The sequence below is a fragment of the Tenrec ecaudatus genome, chromosome 1, assembly GCF_050624435.1.
Source record: "Tenrec ecaudatus isolate mTenEca1 chromosome 1, mTenEca1.hap1, whole genome shotgun sequence".
NCBI classification, from domain to species: domain Eukaryota; kingdom Metazoa; phylum Chordata; class Mammalia; order Afrosoricida; family Tenrecidae; genus Tenrec; species Tenrec ecaudatus.
The window spans coordinates 45691662-45712755 of record NC_134530.1 but is presented as its reverse complement, the minus strand read 5'-3'; the positions used below and the strand labels follow the sequence as shown (position 1 = coordinate 45712755).

Sequence of the window (21094 nt, the reverse complement as noted above, 5' to 3'; positions counted from 1 at the left end):
CTCCAGAGCTGGAGTCTCTACCATCAAGTTCTATTGCCAAGCCTGAGAGGTAAAGGGCTCTGAAACCTAGGGTCTTTCCTTACTCCCCCCTCCCCCCCTTTAGAGACAATGCAAAGATACATTGTTTTTAAAAATGTTTAAGGAAAGATACATAGTAAATGAAATGTGTGTGTGGATGTATTTAAATAAAAGCAGGTAACATTTATTTAGAATCTCTTTACTCTGTTTTATGTGAGGCACTCCTTCCCCTCCACACACACTCCTCCTCAAGCCCCCGACTTGTGCTGGACCCTGCAGCGGTAGCACCCCGAGGGGTTCGGGCAGCCACCTATAGGCCTCTGAGGCCCCGTCTCCGTTCCTCATCAGCAGACTATGGGTCCTAGTCCGTATGGCTGCTCTTCTCTGAGCTCAGCCAAAAGCCCTGTGAGGCTACATACTTAGCTAGGAAATTCAGCTAATCCCTGCTCTCCAGTTTACAGCACAGCTGGGAAGAGACCACTTTCAGTTAAAATCCTTTTCTTCTGCTTTGGTAGTTAAGAACCAGACACTTGAGAGACTTTCTGCAACACTACTCAGCTCCCCTGGCCTTTGGTACGCGTCTGTCTTAGTTCTCCAACAAACACCCCCAGCGGGTTGATTGAGCCGAGACATTCACGTTCTCACAGTTCAGGAGGCTGGAAGTCTGAAGTCAGGGTGCGGCTCAAGTCAGCTGCAGAGGAAGGCCTTGTATCTTCGGAGCTTCCCTATGTGGTCCAACATCCCTATCAGCCCATCTCTGTGCCTTCCAATGGCCTGTTTAATCTCTTCTATCTCAAAGGAGATTGACTCAAGACATCCAATGGTAAACTGATCTTATTAACATATAGAAGACAATCCTTTCTCAAATAGGATTTTAACCCCAGACATAAAGATTTACAACAAATATTTTGGAGGGACAAAACTCAATCCTTAACATTCCACCCTTTGTACCCACACATCCCACCCCTGTTCATAACCCTGACACCTGCAAAATTAATTCTCCGTCACTATAGGTACCTTTAGGGAATGAGTTGTTGAACCTAGCAGCTCAGGTCTATCATCTCAGGTGACACCAAGGCCAACTGGCACAAAATAGCTCACAGACAATGTTCTATATTCTACTGCGGTATCCACTAGGGTCTGACAAGCTTGTAAGTGGCCATCTAAGGTGTAACTCTTGGTCTCTCACCTTGTCCAGAGGAAAAAAGAGCGATGAAAATCTGAGAGACATGGAAACAATCTGAAGACTGCTGGACCGTTCAGACATCAGTCTCCACAGCCCTAAGAGCTGAAGAACCAAACGGTGCCCTGCTGTCACTACCAACCGCTCTGAAAGGAACCACACCAGAAGATCCTCAATATATTGAGTGGATGAAAAGAGAAAGGTCCAACAAAACTCAAAATCATAAAACAGACCGGGCTTACTTGGATAGAGACTAAGTGGAACCCCCAAGGCTATAAAGCCTTAGCCTTCAGGTCTGGAACTGACACTCCCGTGGCTCAAAGTTCAGCAAAACAACAGACAGGTCTAAAAGGGGACAACAACCCTAGGGAGGCACACAAACCGTACAATAATCAACCATGAGATCAAAAGGGCGCCATTTCCCCCAGCAAAGTTCAGAAAGGTTAGGAATGGCAGAACGGTAGCAGGAAACAAGATGGAGTGCAATGAGTGGGGGCATGTTGAGAGGATTGCAGTGAATGAGATGGGGGCGGGCGGGGGTGGGGAATGTGCATGAGTCATTGAATGCAAAACTAGGCTCTATGAATCTGAGCCCAATTCACAATCAGTGTCAAAACAAAAGAAAACACAAAAACACATTCGGCGTATCATATCATTCCAAAGTCTTCAAATCAGTTCTAGATCTTATTCCATCCCAGGGCAAAATTTTCCTTCATCTGTGAACCTGTGAAATCTGGGCTACAAGTGATTTACCTCCACAGTACAATGGTAGAAGAGGTGTGTCATAGACCCATTACAGATGCAAGAAATCACAGGAAAGGAAGCGCAGGCCCCAGACACAGTTGGTGTTGTTAGGTACCATCGGATCGGTTCCGGCTCCTTGCAGTCCTATGCATGACAGGAGGAGACACTGCCCAGGCCTGTTCTGTCCACATTTTGTTCTGCTGGAACCCAGCACTGCAGCTACAAGACATCACTCCATCTTGACGAGAGTCTTCCTCTTTCTCACTGTTCCCCTCATTTTCCAAGTATGATGACCTTTCCCAGGGACTGGTTTTCCTGATAACATGTCCAAAGTACGTGAGACAGAGTATTCTGGCTGTATTTCCTTCAAATGCAGATCTGTTTGTTCTTTTGGTAGTCCATGGTACCATCTATACTCCTCTCCAGCACCATCGTTCTAACGCATGGATTCTTCTTCGGGCTTCCTTATATTCAATGTCCAACTTTCACATGAATCTCAGGGAACCAAAACCCAGCAGAACCATTTATAGACGCTCTCAAGGCTAGGAAATGATCCTCTGTTCTCTGAGACATCTAGTCTACTCTACTACATGCTCTGTTTCCTATGAGAAAGCCTCTGGGCCCTGGCCTGATGCCTCCTTTCCAGTTCCAAATCCATAATAATCTGAGTACATTCTCCTCCAAGAACTGTAAGCATTTTCTTTTGTCTTTGAAAAAGTGGGAATTCTTTTCTCTATCTTTCTCTCATTCATCACTAGGGAATACAGCCAGAAGGTTAACTTAAGCAGCTAACATTAAAAAAAAAAAATCTTTAAGGCTAAATAAATAAATAAATAACCTCTCTATTGTCTTTAGCTTTGGGAAAGAGCTTATAGGATTCCATAGTACTGGCTCACAAATGTTCAAATGAAGAAATGGAAATTTTTGGTCTCAATACTCTGCTGCCCAGGAAAATCACCCCAGGCACCCTGGGGCCAATTATCCTGCTGTCTTGGACTCTGACCTTAGAAAGTCACCAAGAGGGAGGCTGACAGCATAGTGCCAGCCCAAGGAACAGCTTGAGTCTAGGGTGGTTGAATTAATGACCGCCGGGCCTTCAGCACACTTTCAACCCTAATAGCAGGCTACCCAATGAACAGCAAGGTTCATTGTGACTTAGTTTAAATGTATTTGTTCTTACTGTGTCCGCCAGCTCGGAGCTGTGTACTCACAACAGTGGTTTGCCTTTGAAAATTAACTACTACCTGATTGCACTAATAAAGCTAAAGAACAGGACAAAAAAGAAAGAGGAAGAAGAGGAGCAGAGGCTAGAGAAACAAGGTAAGAGACAGAGATGAGGCAAACAGAGTGGAGGAAGTAAGTATCCGGGGGCTTGAATAGCAGAGGAGACTAAGTATGAGATTACCTATTGGGGTTGAGCAGAGTGGCTTTGCCTCCCTTGCTCCTACCTTTCCCTGGCCAGGAGTAGTTCCAAGTTTGAAAAGCTACCTGCGTAAGGAGCTGAAAAGAGTCAGGTTCTAACTTAAACCTTAACTTTATCTTTGAACTTTGAGCTAGTTCACTTTTCAAAATCTGTTTGCTAGAGTGCACAATGGAGTTGATGTGTATGTGGGAGTTCACAGTGCTGTCCTGACAACATTTTAAATGCTTAAACATTTCCAGAATAATTTATGAGGGTAAGGGGGCTTATGGCTTAATGGTTGTGTGCATTACAAGAGTTACTAAGTAAAACACTTAATATAATGCCTAGCACTCTGTAGGTGTTCAGGAAACAATAACCATGATTGGCAACAGGAACTCTGGTGACACAACAGGTTATGCAATGAGCTGCTAACCTCAGGGTCAGTGGTTCAAACCCACCAGCTTAGGGGTCCTCAAACTTTTTAAACAGGGGACCAGTTCACTGTCCCTCAGACCCATTGGAGGGCCAGACTATAGTTTAAAAAAAAAAACTATGATTAAATTCCTATGTACACAAAATATCTTATTTTGAAGTAAAAAAAAAAAAACGGGGCAAAAACACCCAGCAGGCCGGATAAATGTCCTCGGCCGTAGTTTGAGGACGCCTGCACCAGCCAGCTGCTCTGAGGGAGAAGAATGAGGCGGTTACGCCTGTAAAGATTGACACTCTCAGAGCTCCGCCCTGTGCTGTAGGGTCACTATGCGTCAAGTTAAACTGATGGCAGTCAGTTTGTGGATTGTTTGTTTATTAGCAACAGGGGATTTTGTAAAGTTCTGGAAGGGGTGCAAGGAAAGGGACAAAATATGGTGAGATGAGTGCCTTGATGACTACAGACGTGGGACTCTCTAAGCATCTGTACAAGGACAGCCTTTCTAAACACAGCACTTAGTGCTGTCCCCATCTTTCACCCATTTTCATTTCCGCTTATTACTCAGTTCACCTACTCAACAAAACAATATGACTGTCTACTGTCTGCAAGCCACGGTTATTGGGACTAAGGAAGGAAAGAAGAGAGAGACAGACATAAGAGATGGATTTCTTTTTTTTATTTTAGATGCCATCGAGTGGGTTTGGGTCAGAGCAATTCTATACACGATATCATGAAACGCTGCTCCGTTCTCTGCCATCCTCACAGTGGTTCTTTTGCTAGCGCTCATTGTTGCAGCCACTGCTAATCTCCTTTTTTGAGGACTGCCTCTCGTTGCTGCCCTTCTACTCTACCAAGATTTCTGTCTTCCTCTAGGGCAGTGGTTCTCAACCTTGCTAATGACACGACCCTTTCATACCGTTCCTCATGTAGTAGTAACTGCCAAATCATATAATTATTTTCATTGCTAATTCATAACTAATTTTTCTACTGTAATGTACAGCCCACAACTGTGAAAAGGTCTTTTGTCTCTGAAAAGGGGTCGCGACCCACAGATTGCGATCCGCTGCTCTAAACTAAGAGGAGTTTCTCTTAAGGTCTACTTCAGCACCTTTTTCAGAAGCATCAGTCCTGTTGTTTTTTTGTTAGGTGCTCTCGAGTGGGTGGGACTCATAGCAACTCTATGCACAATATAATGAAACGCTGCCCCTTCCTGTGCCGGCCGGACAGTGGATCTTTGGCTTATCCTCACTGTTGCAGCCACTGTGCTATTCCATCTTGTTCAGAGCTGCCTCTCATTTGCTGACCTTTTACTCTGCCAAGACTTGTGTCTTCCTCTAGGGCAGTGGTTCTAAACCTTACTAATGCCAAGCCCCTTCATACAATTCCTTATGTAGTTAGTCTTAAATGTCCAACTATAAAATTATTTTTGTTGCTATTTCATAACAGTAATTTTGCTACTGGTATGAATTGGGCAAGAGATGGATTTCTTTTTCTTTTTTTTTCAAATTGATATTTGTGTTTAATAAGGGTTTCTATGTTTTACAGTCATAAGTTTTACTTATCTTCATATCTATGTGTATATACCCCAAAGCACACCTGTACACAAAGAGAGAGATTTATCTCAAAGAAATGACTCACATAATTGTAGAGATGGACACGAATCAAGGTCAGGTATCACAATGGAGGGACTAATCAATCCAAATCAGCAGATCAGATGGCTGCTGGATCACAAACTGAGAAACCGGACAAATTCTAAGAATGGGAGGCCAGTTGATGAATAACTATATGTAGGATCCAGAACAAGTTTCCCTGAGCAAACTCTCCTTATAACTGATTAGCTGATCATATCAGATCACATCATCCAGAATGATCACATTATTACACAACTGCCAAGCTACCTCATTCTATTACAGCCAAACTTCACTGAAAATCATGACCGAGAAAATTGGCACACAAACCTCACCATCACAGTAGCTGTAAAAGCTAAAAAACTCTGAATATTTGGTCCCTCTCAGAAAGGTAGTATTGTCTGCAGAAAGAGTGGACATAGGTCCAGCGCCAGTGGTTGAATGCTGGGCCTCCCCTTAACCCAATATTGCTCATTGCAGATTCTTTGGAAGTATCTGTACCTGGGAATTGAAAGAAGTGATGACTCAGCCCTTACTCATCTCGATTTGTCACCTGTCTGAAGAGTCTGTTGGTCCACTCCTGAAGACAATTTACTGACATGTTATTGACAAGCTTCTGGTCTTCTGTTGAGGAAAGACTCACTACTTCCACAGTCCTCAGACATCTCATCCTCCAAATATCTTCAGCTACTCAGAAACCCTGCTTCTGCAGCCTGGATCCCCACAGCTTCCCATGGAGTGGTTTTTCTTTAATGAACATATTCAACTTTCTCTCATTTAAAGGTTCTGCATGCAAAGATGTGTAATAAGCCATTTGATTGGGTACTGGAAGAGAACACTGGATATCTTGATCAGCTCACTTAAATTCTCATTCATTGCCATTGCCTTCATTTCCTTGGACAAATCGAGATGAGTAAGGGCTCCCTGATCATTGCACAGAAGGTATTATTCTGGGAGGCATTGCAGAAGAGACAGAAATCTCTTGGGGGCACGGAAGAATACGACCAGTTGAGATGCTAGCTCGAGCTAGGCCTTCCTCTCTCAGCAGCCCCGCACAGCGAGGACCTCCAAAAGGGAATCAGCCGAGATGGATTTCCTAAGGAGATAATATAATGGGCTGTTTGGGGTGGGGTGGTGGGACTCCATGAACCACTTGAGTCCTATGCAAAATGTTCAGGGTATGTGAGTAAAAACAACTCGGAGAAGTTCTAGAGGAAGGCTAAGAACCAAAGCTAATCACCCCAACAAGAAACGTACCATATATACTCGATTACAAGCTGACCCGAATATCAGCCGAGGCACATAATTTTACCATAAAAACTGCATTAAAAATGTGCTGGAAAATGACTTACACAAAAGAATATATGGTACATGTTTATGAAAAGAAAACCAGAAACCACTCCCAAAGAAAATCACAACTGTAGCCTCCAACAATAGGCATATAGACAGTGAACTTAGACAGTCAGATTCTATATCATAAAGATGCTAGCTCTCCCTAAATACGTTTATAAATTTTATGTAATCCAATAAAAATACCTCCAAGCTAATGTCCTCTGAAACTAGACAAGGTGATTCTAGAATTCATTTGGCAGAATAAATAAGAAAATACAGACAGGAAAACCCTGAGAAAGAGCACTATGAAAGAATTGGTCTGTACAGAGGTTAAAACAAACCACAAACCTTTTAAAATTAAGATGGTTTTGTAACAGCCAGTGAGCTGACAATCTAACCAAGGGAGCTAAACAGAATACAGTACCAAACAGTAAGAAACCCAAATATATATACAAGCTTGGGATACCTGGCTGGTCATTTGGAAGAAGATAAAATTGGATCCTCTTCAAACCAAATGGCAAGATAAATCCCAATGGGATATGAGTCTTAATGTTTTGTTTTTGGTTTGTTTTTTTTTAAGTGAAACCACACACAAAGTGAATGAATTTCTCATAAATTGAGATTGCAATCAAACAAACAAACCCAACTGCCACCAAGTGGATTCTGACTCAGACTGATTGTATAAGGATAGAGTAAAACTGCTCTTTTGAGATTCCAAAGCTGTAAATCTTCATAGAAGCAAACAGCCTCTCATTTTCCTTGGAGCAGCTGGTGGAATCAAACTGCTGACCTTGGGGTTAGCAGCCCAGCAAGCAACCCACTATGTCCACCACCAGGGCTCCTGAGTGGGACAGATTTCCTAATTATGTCTCAAATCCAAAGTATTATATGGTAAGTGTTATAAACATGACTATACAAAGATGTAAAACTTTTGTATGGCAATAAAATGGCATCTGCAAACTCAGGCATATGACAAACTGGAAAAACTAGTATTGCAACTTTTGCCACAGACAATGGGCAGACATGTTTTATCACATAAAAAGAAAACAAATTAAAATAACACTGAAATACTATTTAGCTATCCTATTGGCAAAAATCTAAAACTTTATTGTAAGAAGGCTCAGGAGACACCCCACAGTGTGGCCCACTAGTGCCTAAATGGACAGGAGTTCTATGGCTCCTACCAGTGGGTAACACACACACACACACACACACACACACACAACAAAGTGGAATTGCTGGGGGGGGAGGGAGGGGCAGAACTTTCATAGTTTTCATTTTCCCCATTCGACGAGATGGAACAACTTGCTCTGAGTTAATTCACCCAATGGTGTTGCCTGGGAAGGTTCTCTCTGGTCACAGTGAATTTTTTCATAAAAGCAGTTTCACTCAATTCACTCGAACCTCATTTTTTGTGATGGCTGATTTAAGAGAACAGCGCGAAGCTGTGTGATTTTGCTTCCTTCTCTGGAAAATGCCACAGAAACCGTTGTGATGTTGAACACAGCTTACAAGGACAGCGCTATGGGAAGAACTCAAGTGTACAAGTGGTTTTCTCATTTCCAAAAAGGTGACATGTCCATTGATGACTGTGGTAGATATATAATCATTTGCCAATTCGAGGATTAAGAGTGCAGGGGTGGAGTCTAGCTTGTCAGTCAGATCACAGTCAATGAGGTCTCTGTGTGGACATGGCCTTCTCCTGAGAATTCTGGGAAATCTGGTAATTCCTCCTTGACCTTGGAGGCAGAAGACACCTCTCTCTCTCTCTCTGTCTCTCTCTCTCTGCTACTTCCTGGGAGACATTGCAGAAGACAAGACCTCTGAAGCTGGAGGAGCCACATACAGACCCCTGCCAGCACTGAGATGATTACAACGCCACTGGATCCAAAGACGTCCTACCCACTGACCTGTGATCGTCCTGCCCTCGGCATCATTGCTTGTGTTTCGTGAGTCTGAAGAGGACTTCATGGATTGCTGTCAGACATATGGGCTAATGTCTGACTTAAGAACTTGATCTGGACTGGGTTGGGATGTTTTCTCCATGTTCAATTGCTCCTGTATATAAACCTCTCCCTTATAAACAGATGCATGTTTATGAATTTGTTTCTCTAGTCTACCCAAACGAACACAATGAAAAACCTCATTCTGGGTGTCTGTCAACTTCCCAAACGGACGAAAATGTCTTAGTGCATTTGGAGTTCATTTTACCAGGTCAGACTTTGATCAAGCTTTCTAATTAGAGGTTCTGAAGAGACTCTGTAACGGTGTGTGACGAAAAGGCCTGATTTGTGGCAGACAGGGACTGGTTTTGTCACAACGAAAATGCACCTGCTCATGTAGCCATCTCAGTGAGCCAGTTTTGGGCAAAAAAAACATGTCTCTCTTGCAGCACCAGACTCACCCGTTTGTTTCCTCTAATGAAGAGGGACATGAAAGGATAACAATTTAAAGATGTAGAAGAGCGGTAAAGAAAAAAAAATGAGGCAGTGCTGTCAATCATCCAAACAGATGAGTTTGAAAGTTTCCACAAATGGAACTGTGGATTTGACAAATATATTAAGTGTAATGGAGAGTACATTAAGGTGATAAGGTTGCTTTGTAAAAATATTTTAATACATAGCTTTGAAAAAAAATTCCATTGGGGGTGGGGGGGGACGTACCTCCCGTACAGCATGTATGACTGGGGTCCAGGTAGAGGGGGTGCAGAGCTGAGGCTTTTGAGCAGGGGTTCTCAACCTTCCCGATGCCTCGACCCTTTAATACAAACAGTTCCTCGTGTTGTGGTGACCCCCAACCACAAAATTATTTTTATTGCTACTTCAGAACTGCAATTTTGCTACTGTTATGAATTGGGCGACCCCTGTGAAAGGGTCATTCGACACCAAAGGGGTCGCTACCCACAGATTGAGAACTGCTGCTTTAGAGAGACACACAGCCAGAGCTTGAGTGCAGAACAAGCCACGCCAAGAACTGCACTGCCCTGCAGGCAGCAAGGAGAGCAGTGGGAGAGCTGTTATCAAGGGTGTGCCCCATGTGTTTGGATCTGTGCTTTATAAAGACCACTGGCCACAGCACACCAAACGGGCACTAAAACCCATTGCCACTGACCTGATTTGGACCCATACTGACCCTTGGAGGGGAATAAAGTGGGAGCCAGCTGAGCAGTGAAAAAGCGGTGCACTAATCCAGGACACTTCAGCAGAAAAGGCTTAGGCTAACTCAATGGTGTCAGTTGGGAGTAAAAGAGGGTGGGTGTGAGGCAGGGAAGAATGTGGGACAACGCCCAGGTTTCTGCCTTTGGCAACTCTGTGGGGTCATCCATTGATACCAGAAGGACCAGATGGGAGAATGAAGGCAAGTTTACTTGTGCCAGCACCCTTGGCACCATCATTCAAAGGCAGCGGGGACAAGGAGCACAAGGAGTCAAGAAAGACAAGGCAAAGTTACACTGGAGTTAGGAAAAGCAGAGGCACGCGACAAGTGGCAGGTTAGATTACCTCCTGCAGTACCTTCTCGAGCTCAGACCCAGTGGGCTACAAGACTAGGCTGCCGTAGGAAATGTGGCATTATATGAAAATGCGGGATGGTCACATCAGGTCACAGAATGTAGGATCACTAATTGCCAGATTGCATCGTATATAACTGTCCATTTACATAATCAGTAACCGCCTATCTCTATCGGCATGCACCTGCTGAACCACTGAGAATCATGGCTCAGGCCAAATGACACACAGCTTCCCTCCTCTAACAACTAACATTGTTCTCACCTCAGACCTTTGCTGCAAGAGATCGGTGGTAATACAGAGAGGAAAAAAAAAATTTTAAACAGGGTCAAGTAGGTAGGGGGGTCTTCAAAAAATCTGTCAATAACCAGTATTTTGAGCCTCTTTTTATATTTGTAATACTTATTTCTAATGCGCCTCTTCCTTCTTAGGTCCTTCTCCTTTCAAGCACCCTCTGTTGTTTGGTCCCGTCGCAGACCCAGACGGTAGGCCTACAGCAGAATCCCTCGTGCGTGTGCTCTGGGGTCAGGCAGAGAAGTAACGGAGAACCACGTGGGGATTCTGGAAGGCTAGAGTGCTCTTGTCAGAACCTACAGAGGACAGCAGCTTACTTGGCTTCTCCCCAAGGTGGTTGGCAGGCTTTTTCAAGAGAAGCTGAAAATCTCTAATGTTTAAATGTAGATGATGTTTTTTACAAAGCGTGAGGTCAAACAAACACCTGGCCTACAGCAGTTTTCTACTGAGGTCCCAAGAATTAAAGCCTATTCCCTTCCTTTTACTTCTCATAAAACCAGAAATTATATCTATGAATTGACTTTTCAGTGGGGTCTAGTGGCTGCTAACGGAGAGGCTGGCAGGTTAGATTCACCAGCTGCTCATCAGGAGTAAAGACTGGCAAGCTGCGCCCATAAAGACTGCAGCCTAAGGATCCATATGGGGCAGCTACCTGGATGCTGGACTCTGGGCTCTCTGCGCTGAACTGAGTCACAAGCACGCAGCAGCAGCTTAGCTAGGGCACAGGGGTGTAGTGGCAGCACTCTCTCCTTCTATTTGAAAGGCATGGGGTCTGATCCTGGGCTGTCTTCTGAGGCTATTGTGCTGCTTTGATGAGGAGCAGGGTGCAGCAGGGTTTCCAGACTAAGACTAGGAATAAAGGCCTGGTGATCCACTTTTGAAATTGGTCAACGACTATTCTATGGATCACAATGGCCCACTCCACAGTGAATCGTGCGAATGGCACAAGGGATGGGCAGTATTTCGCATGGGGCCACCATCAGTCTGGTCACTAATGGTCATGAAACATGACCTGAGTTCAGACATAAGGCTGATGGTCTCTTTTCTTTCCCTGGTACAGGAGACCTCCGGGACAAATGAGGAGCAGCATCCTGTTCTTTACTCCTTTGGGCATGCTTTCTTGAAACTAATCTGTTCTATACTTCCCCTTTCCCTTTTAAGCCCTGCTTTCCTGAACCTGATAGAGACCTGGTGGCTAACGGTTACAAGTTGGGCTTTGACCCCAAAGGTCAGCAGATCGAAGCCCCAACAGCTCCAAGGGTGAAGGATGGGGCTGCCTGCAGTTTAGTCTCGGAAACCCATGGGGCAGTTCTCCCCTGCCCTATAGGGTTGGCATCGACTCCATGGCAGGGAGTCTGGTGGTGGTGGTGTCCCTAAATCTGAGGAACCGACTCCATCTGTGAGAAATTGGTGCCAAGCGTCAAAGTGCTGGGCTTCTACTACCCTTCACCAGGCAGAAGGGCCACCAGGATGTCTGCAAACAAGACCGCCAAGGCAGGACACCAGCATTTCACTAGTCTCACGGAAAACCTTCCACAAAACCAGGACAAATAGCAATCTCTAAGGTATTTCTGAAGCACTTCACAACCTTCACTGATGCTTGGCCACTTGAGGCAAAAACAAAGCCTGAAAACACACTTTCAAAACTCTGAGGTCAAGGTCGCAGAGCAGTGGAGAAAGTAACTGGTCCATGGCGGGGTGAGGAGGGGGGGGCAATACTATTTCATGGTTGGCTCTGCACCTTTTGCAGGGGCAAGGACAATCTCTGTGCTCTGGTTAAAATAATGGGCTCTCTCAAGAAAAACCAAGTTCACACAAGTGTACAGGCAATGTCCAAGGCTTCTTGGACCCCGATTAACAGATTAACAACCCCTGCCCTAGGGGGATCTGCTAAAATGTATTTTAGTTAGTGTATCAAAGGAAATGAAATACTTGGTGTCATGACTTTGAGGAGCCGATGCTAAGGGACACTAGGGAAATGTGGAAAGCCAGCTTTCTCTCCCCCCTCCTCTCCCTGGAGGGCTGCTGGAGTCACGGAGCTGCACGCTCTCTGCAAATGAGACACAGCACCCTTCGCGTGACTTAAAGAAAGTGGACATCTCATCTCTGACTTTAAATGCCCTTAATATTTAATTCCTTCCTCTCTGTAGTTGCTAGCAAGCTTCTTCCACATTATCAAGATGATGGCTTTAGGAGGCCGGCTAGTGGAGATCGAGAAAACCATATATCCCAATTCAATTTCCTTGCAAAAAGCCAAGCATTCACTCTCTAGAAAAGCTGAAAGAGGCTGAGGGGTCACTGCCTCCCCCGGGGTGCTGGTACAGGCAGTCCTCTGGAAAGGTAATGTAAATACTCTGTATGAAGCAACAGGGCACACCAATTTGTTTTTCAATCTATTTTATTTCAGTTCAAAGCATCATTGCAGACAGATAGTCCGAGTAAACACGCCACACTCTGGTTACACTCAGTCTCCCTCTATCTCCGAAAGCGGTAGAGTATTGCCAAAGTGTGGCTTGTTTTCTGGGGCTGCCTGCCTACAATGATGCTTTGAACTGAAATAAAATAGATTGAAAAACAAATTGGTATGCCCGGGTTCTTCCTGCAGCTTTACATTATCCTTCAAAGCCAGTGTTGCCACCTACTCTTTACTGGAACCCAGCAGACCTAAATCACAGAGTAAAACTGCAATACTTTTTAAACGGGAAGGTCCCACCCAGACCTGAAATAGCGATTTAATTCATGGCTGGCTGTTTAACGTCGCATTAACATGCCACTCTCCGTCCAGCTTTGGGCTCCACTTACGTGGCTCCTGTACGCCTTCGGGTGACATGTGCTACATGGCTACCAGACACCGCTTACAGGGAAACTTGACCTTGCTGCTTGCTTGATGTAGCTCCCCGGGGGGTTATATTCCTGCCTCTGTAATTCCTCATGCTCAAGAGCCCAAACATCACCCTGTGTGTGCCTACCGGAAAGCCTGCCATTTGAAACTGTCAGCAAGCACTCTGCTGTCAAGTAGGCAACACTGCTGTTTGGAAAACTGCTTTTTGAGGGGGAGGGGCGGTGGTTGAGATAGCTTTAAGATTTAAAGATTATCCCAGGCAATAGTTTCAGGGGTTCATCTGGCCTCTGTGGCTCCAGAACATCTAGAGTCCATGACAATTTTTGTTTTGCTCTGCATTGTCTCACTTTTGATCACGATTCATCTATGGTACAGTTGAGAAAATGTGAACACCTGCCTTCGCTTTTACTTTCCACTTTTTAAACAGGGGGCCAGTTCACTGCCCCTCAGACCAGTTGGAGGGCCGGACTACAGTTTTTAAAAAAACTAAACAAATTCCTATGCACACTACACATATCTTATTTTGAAGTAAAAAAACAAACGGGGCAAAAACACCTGGCAGGCCGCATAAATGTCCTTGGTGGGCCACATGTGACCCACGGGCCGTAGTTTGAGGACGCATGCTAGGCCCTTTCAGGTCTCCCTGTACCTACACATAATTTTCCCAGTCAGATAAGTGTGGAGAACATTTTGTGGACTAGGGAAATCCCATATCCAAGACCACGTCCCTGTGAATATTCTGGCTGATTTGGGCTTACCCCACAACCTGAAGCTAACAGGACTGAATTTTCCCCTTCTGTTTCTGACTGAGCTTGCTACTTTTATTGACAATACTGCTGCACATTGGTTTTCAGCTTTGCTCCAAATCAAGCCATACCTCTCTGGCAGCGAAGCTTCCGGTGTTTAGTCCAGCCCCACATTGGTCCAACTACCATTCTTTTCTTTTTTTAAAATTCATTTTAAAAATGAATCACAATCCACACATCCATCCATTGTGTCAAGCACATTTGTACATTTGTTGCCCTCATCATTCTCAAAACATTTCCTTTCTGCTTGAGCCCTCGGTATCAGCTCATTTTTTGTTTTGAAAACTTTTAGAAGAGACGCTGAAGTCATTTGCAAACAAATTTGGAAGTTCCCACCAACTGGAAGCGGCTGACCATTTTCCAGATATGCCTACGAAAGGCACAGCTGCCGTGGCGGCGAACCGGCTCAGGATGCGACAGTGCTAAAAAACTGCTCTACAGAGACAGTGGTATAACTGGTTTCCAAAACAAAAATCTTAAATACCATTTGGAGTGTTCTTCTCTAAACAGAAGCATTAAGGAAAGATTTGTTCCCTTCCCCTGAGAAAGAAATGCTTCATTCAATCACACACACACACACACACACTCCTTTAATTTTGTCTGTTGAAATAACACACGTCTGGATTTTCATTATTTAGTACATTAAATAAGTTTCCATTTGGGGCCAAATTTAGTTAGCCTTCCCTAATTGGAATTCAGCAATATGAATAACAACAAGAAGAGAGAAAAAAACAATGAGGAAACCTATAATTGCATTTTCTCTTATTTAATCCGCACAGCACCCTTTGGAAGAGGTACCATAACTGACGTTTTACAGATCAGACTACGAGTGTGTAATTTGCCCAAGGGCGTGCAGTGCTGGCAGTGGTAACTCTGGGTGCAGGGGGGCCAAGGGCACAGAGCCTCGAAGCTCTTCACTACACCACAACCACAGGCCTCTCTCGTTTCTCTGAAACTCCCAGTTCGAGCCCACCCCCAGGGCTCAGAAGCTGCTGCAAAGCGTGTCCTCCCCATTTGCGTTTCTTTCCCCTTCTGGCTGGAGCTGACGCCTCACTCACCAAGGCTCAGGTTCAAGTATTCTGCTGGACAGAGGTCTCCCCTGGTCACCTCGACAGAAAGAGGGTCTCCCAGGTTCGTTTCTGCCTCAGCACTGTTTTGCTTTCTTTGTGGCAGCTGCCACCATTTGGGACCATTTTAGTAATGGCTTTACTGGGTTTTGCCACTAGGCTTTAGCTCCCAGAAAACCGGGCCTGATCCACTGGGCTATTCCAAGGGCTTAGCACAGTTGTACCTGGTACACAGCAGGCACGCCGAGATTTGCTCGATAACAACAAACCTGGATTTGTTTAATATGCCACTGGAAAAAGAGTGCTGTGGGCCAGCAACTGAGGATGCAAAAATAGAGGTGTGTTCCCTGCTCTTGAGGCCCAAACCAGTGAGGCAGACAATGAATAGATGGAACATACAAAGGGTGGTGGGAAGGGGGAGTGTCTGAGGTCATCCTAGCTCCCAATTCCCCTTTCAAAACTCAATGCCAACTGTAGAACAGGGCAGGATGGCCCCTGTGAGTTTCCAAGACTACAACAGCTCATGGAAGTAGAAAGCCCTGCCTTTCTCCCTCAGAGAGGCTGGTGGTTTGGTTAGGTAGCAGAACAGGAACCAGGGTGTCCACCCAGCGTGCGCCAATTCAGGCCCCGAGGCGGGTGGCATGGTACACCTAGGTGGTGGTACACCTGGATAGGCCCAATCTAGGCCAGGTGGGCTTAAGTCAGCCAATGGGGTCACTCTCTCTCTTGGGTCTCAGGTCGCCATGTGTGTGTGTGTGGAGGTGTGTGTGCAGTCCTGTGTTCAGTTAATTGCAAAACCTGAAACTCCTTCTATAGCAGTGGTTCTCAACCTGTGGGTCAAGACCCCTTTGGGGGTTGAACAACCCTTTCACAGAGGTTGCCCAATTCATAGCAGTAGCAAAATTATAGTTATGAAGTAGCAATGAAAATAATTGTATGGTTGGGGAGGGGGGGGTCACCACAACATGAGGAACTGTATTAAAGGGAAGTGGCATTAGGAAGGTTAAGAACCACTGTTCTAGTCTTTATAAAAACTCACTTGGATCACAAACTAGGCTTCCACGTGAATTCTTTCTCATGCGAAGTCAAGGATGGAGGTATCTCACACAGAGAAATCTAACAGTTTCAAACCGCCAACCTTGCAGATCACAGCCCAATGAGTAACCACTAGGGCTCCATCACCAACTCTCATGGGCATCTCTCCTCTCTGGGTCTGTTTCCTCATCTGTAAAATGGCACTATTAATACTGTGTTGGCATGTATATTAAATGGTAATCAGTAAAGGAAGCACTTAGGAACACCCAGCATACTGGATAACCCACGCTGCAAGGCTGGCTCAATGACCCTGTGCCACCCAGAACTGTCCCACAGGGCTTCCAAGACTGTGAATCTTTATGGCAGCAAACTGTCACATCTTACTTCCATGGGGCAGCTGGTGAGTTCACAGCACTGACCTCTCAGTTAGCAGCCAAGTGCTTCACCACTGCCCCACCGGAGCGCCTCTGGACTCAGGGATCACATCATAAATAGTACATGCTCACTTCTGATGATGCTCCAACAGCTGTATTTGAAATCATCCTTATTTGTTTATCTGCATACCATCTGTCCATACCCCCTCTAGAATGTAAATTAGATCATGTGGGTCTTGTTCAACACCATATTTGCAGGGATTTGAGTGGTCTCCGGTACATGGCAGGTGCGTGACAAAGATCGTGTGAGTAACGAAGGAATACAGGCAAGCATGGGTGTCCTGCAACTGACATAAATGATGAGAGGCGTCGGTATTACAAAGTGGGAAGATGCAGTGGCAAATGCTTGGTGGTTTCACCAGTAAAGTGTCACTCTGGGCTGCACTGCATCTCCATGAGCCATACAAAGATCTGGATATGACTCCAAGGAGCAACCAATAGGCCCAGCGTGACAAAAGAGGAAGAACAGAGAAAAGACTTTAATGAACAAAGTCAAAAGCAGTATGGGCTGGGCCTCCTAGCAGAAGGCTCTCAATTTAACAGGCAACTAGTAACAAGGGAGTGTGGTCCTGAGTGAAGCATTGTAGAAAGTAATTCTGACCCACCCAGAACAAAAGCCTAGTGGTCTACTTAAGTCGAAACCCACCAAGGAAAACTATGGGGGGTGGGGGTATCTCTTTGGCAACTATTTTGCTAAATAGCCTGTTATCTGCCATCCGAGGTACTGGGACTCAGGGGGACCCCATGTATGCAGGGCAGAAGGCCTGAGGACACTTCTGGGGGAGTTTGACCTGCTAACCTTAATCATCTGTGCCTTCCAGGAAATCCTGCTTATAACCTATTACAGCCCCTAAGCGCCTTACCAGTCAGAGAAAACCGAAACTTCCCAACCACCAGGCTAAAGCTTAGTTAGCATAACATCGCAAGGCGAGCCAACAGAAAGCACCTGGCTTCTAGAAGGAGCTGGGGGAAAGTATGTTTGTGATTTGCTGTAAAATAAAATAAAATGTTCTAAAGTCAGTAAAGCCATAATGAGTACTGGAAAGCACATTGTTTTGTCAACTAAAAGATTCTAGGTGCTCAGTGCAGCCGTCAACTCAAGTTTCCAGTCCTGAAAACTCAAGGCCAACCAACCAACTACTGTGGGCTCCACAGGTGAGGAGATGGAAGGCAGGCGTTCTCAGGAGTCAATACTCCACCCGCCCTGGTAGCAGAGAAGTAGCCGTGGACCACCGCGTAGCCGAAAAAGCAGGACTCGGTTCCGGGACAACTTCAGTTGTGGACGCTGAAATTTGTTTTCATATACTGCTCACAACCTCAATGTAACATAATTCTTAACGTGGGTCTCTCCCCCGCCACCCATCCCAGTTGTCCAAGCACACGGAGAATGTTCAATGTTACTATCACTTCTTAGGATCCGACAGACAAATGAGGGTGAGGGGTGGAAAACTGTCCCCAGGCCGCCACCCAGAGCGGCAGGGTGATGAGCCTGGGGCAGGGCTGGGTGTGGGGCGAGGGGTACAGACGGAAGCAGAGCCCAGATCCCCGGGCCGGACGCGTCCTGGCGACCTCTCCCTGCCGGCCAGGCCGAGGGCCCGGATTCGCGGTGCGGAGCGCCCCGGGGCAAGGGTCCACACGCCGGGCTGGAGAGGGTGCTGAGTGGAGCGCCCTGGGTGCTCTGGACGGCCCTCACTGAGGAGGCCTCTAGGCCGCAGGGAGAAGCCCGCGTGACGCAGCGCTGAGGAGCTCGGCTGCTCAACCGCAAGGTAGGCGGTTCCAGCCCCCCGACCCGCCAGCCGCTCCGCTGGAGAAAGACGGGGCAGCCTGCTTCCGTGAAGACGGCGGCCTCGGCCACCCCGGGGCGCGGGTCCACTCCGACCCAGAGGGTCGCTGAGTCGGAGTCGACTACACGGCCATGGGTTAAGGGGTTAATGTCAGGCTTCTGCGGCAAAGGGGGTCTCCACGCGGAGCCCCAGCCCCGTTTCTATGGTTACCTGTTCAGCACCGATTCAAACTGCCGTTCTTTATTGACAGCGCCGTAGAGGACACGAACACTCCTGCCCGAGGGGAACAATAAAGCTTTCTCCATTCAACAGCGCCTCCGACGCCAGGAAGCGGCCATTTTGAGCCCGGCGCCGAAGGGCGGGGAACGGGGAGGAGGCGGTCGGGCCTTCCTGGCGCCGCGGTCACGTGGTCGGGGCGGGGCTACGGGGGCGGGGCTCGCTAGGGGCGGGCCTGCGGCGCGCGCACGCGCTCTCCACCCGGGCGTAGGACTCGGAGGGACCCACCCTTGAGCCGCTCCACAGCCGTCCGCCGGGGTAGCTGTACGGTTAAGATTCCGTTTCAAAGAATATGCCAGAAAAGTAGATGCCAAAGGCTCCTCTTTATTTTCCTCCATAACATTTTCATGTGCAATGCGCGGCTGTGACCTGAGCCTCGGACCCAGACTCACTGTCACTGGGGGAGGGACTTGGCCTTAGGCACCCCCAGGTGTCCACCTTGAACACATTGTTCTCCGTCCTCTCCCATTTACTTAGACTTTGGGGGTTCCTCGCGGTTCGTTGGCCTCTCAGTTTCCTTCCCACTCGCTTTTTCATAGGCTGTGCGTCCCACGTTGGAGGCCGCCTCGCCACGTTCGCACAGCCCAGCAGGTTACGGGAGATCCAGACAGTATCAGATTCGGTCACATCAGCGCTGGCTCACGGAAGTCCTCACTGTCACCCAAATTGTCTCCGTACAACGTCTAGCTTCCTCTGCGAGCGATTGCAGCTGTTAGATCTGCAATGTCAACATTCAGTCGTTCTGAGAGCTGTCGCGTCAGCCTGACCCCACTCAATCACAGTTTTTAATTACAAGTTCAATCTACCCGGTAGAGCTGTCATTGTCCAGTTTCCGACCCTAGTCGCTAGCCACAAACTTCAAGCAGGCGGGTACACCCTGGCACTCTGACTGTGTGCCTAGCTGTCAACCTTCCCGTGGTTCTGCCACTGTCACATTCTCAAGTCAGTATTTAGCAAGCCCCTGCAGAGTATACAGCTGTGCCTGTTACTACCCAATTAGTCACTTTCCCTACTACACTCACCGTCCCTGTCACATTCAGGGTCAACTCTACTGTAGCTGATATCCAGTCACCTTTATAGCCACCAGAGTCCCAGACAGCGGCTGTGTCTCCTCATCACTCACACCCCCACCCCGTGTTCTATTTGGAGTAGGAGGCCTAGTGTAGGAGGAATACCAGATTCAGCAACGACAAAAAAATGAATAAATGACATTGTTTTAAAAAAAAGAAACTTGGAACGTATGGTGGTTACCACATAGGTACTCAAGAAATATTTATTCAATTAATAGTAAAAATAAAAGCCAACAACAATTACAATATAATTGCCAATGTACTGTATATGAACATGAATCACTTGGACTCATTCAGTCTCAACAGGAATAAGTTTGCAGGCCCAATCTCTCCTGATGTTCCACTTGGTAAGACTCTGTATCCACTCAGGTCCAAAAGAATGCATGGGCATGGGAGCCACTACATTCCTGGTGCTATGGTTACAAAGAACAGGATTTTTTTTAAGATTGTTTATTTTTAAATGAATACATGTTATTGTAGAACATTTGGGAAATATACCAAGGAATTCTCGCTTCAAAAGCTTGTTTTAGACATAACAAGGAGTGTCATCCTCAGAAAGAAACATTCTTTGATAGTTACCAGAATGGCAGGACCGAGGGAAACCACTTAACTACATAATAGATGTGTACAAGAGGCCTTCAAGGAATTTGTGGGAAAAAAGATATCCATATGAATAATTTTATATCAAGAAAGTGACTCACTCAGTTGTAGAAATTGTTAAATCCAATCTAGCTCAAGCCCGTGTGTCAGATGTTAAGTTGGAGACTTTTTCTGGCTTTCTTAGCTCCTGGGGGCCAATGAACCAGAAAGCAGGAAGAGGAGCCAGGAAGCATAAAAACTACAGCTTGGTGGAAGTTGGGGTGGGTGAATTCTGGACAAGCAAATCAGTCTCCTGGTTGGATTGGCAGACAATACAGCTTGGCACAGGTAGCACCCAGCGTTGGTGAACTAATGAGCCAGATGCAGGATCCTGACTAACAAGAAGTAGTGAGCTAGCTTTCCCACAGTGCCAACTTATATAAGTGTAGGTTGCTGAAGCTCAGTGAACAACAGTTGAATCAATACATTAACAAGGAACTGCCAAAATTCAAACTGAATTCAGAAGAGGACGTGGAACAAGGGATATCATTGCTGATGTCAGATGGATCTTGGCAGTTTTTCATACTGTTGTACATAGAGCCACTATGAGTTGAAACTAGCTCACTAGCACGCCACACCCTGGATGAAACTTCCTTTCAATTGT

The 21094-nt window shown here is 46.2% G+C and overlaps 1 protein-coding gene across 2 annotated transcripts in view; it reads right to left on the bottom strand.

Moving 5' to 3' along the window:
• The window catches only part of ZBTB40 (zinc finger and BTB domain containing 40), a 79420-nt gene extending 60560 nt beyond the window's left edge, over positions 1–18860 (bottom strand). For both annotated transcript variants that reach the window (XM_075552070.1, XM_075552064.1), the window contains exon 1: positions 18716–18860. The gene's annotated coding sequence lies outside the window, so the exon portion shown is untranslated. The remainder of the gene's footprint in view (positions 1–18715) is intronic.
• Positions 18861–21094: the final 2234 nt, after the last annotated feature.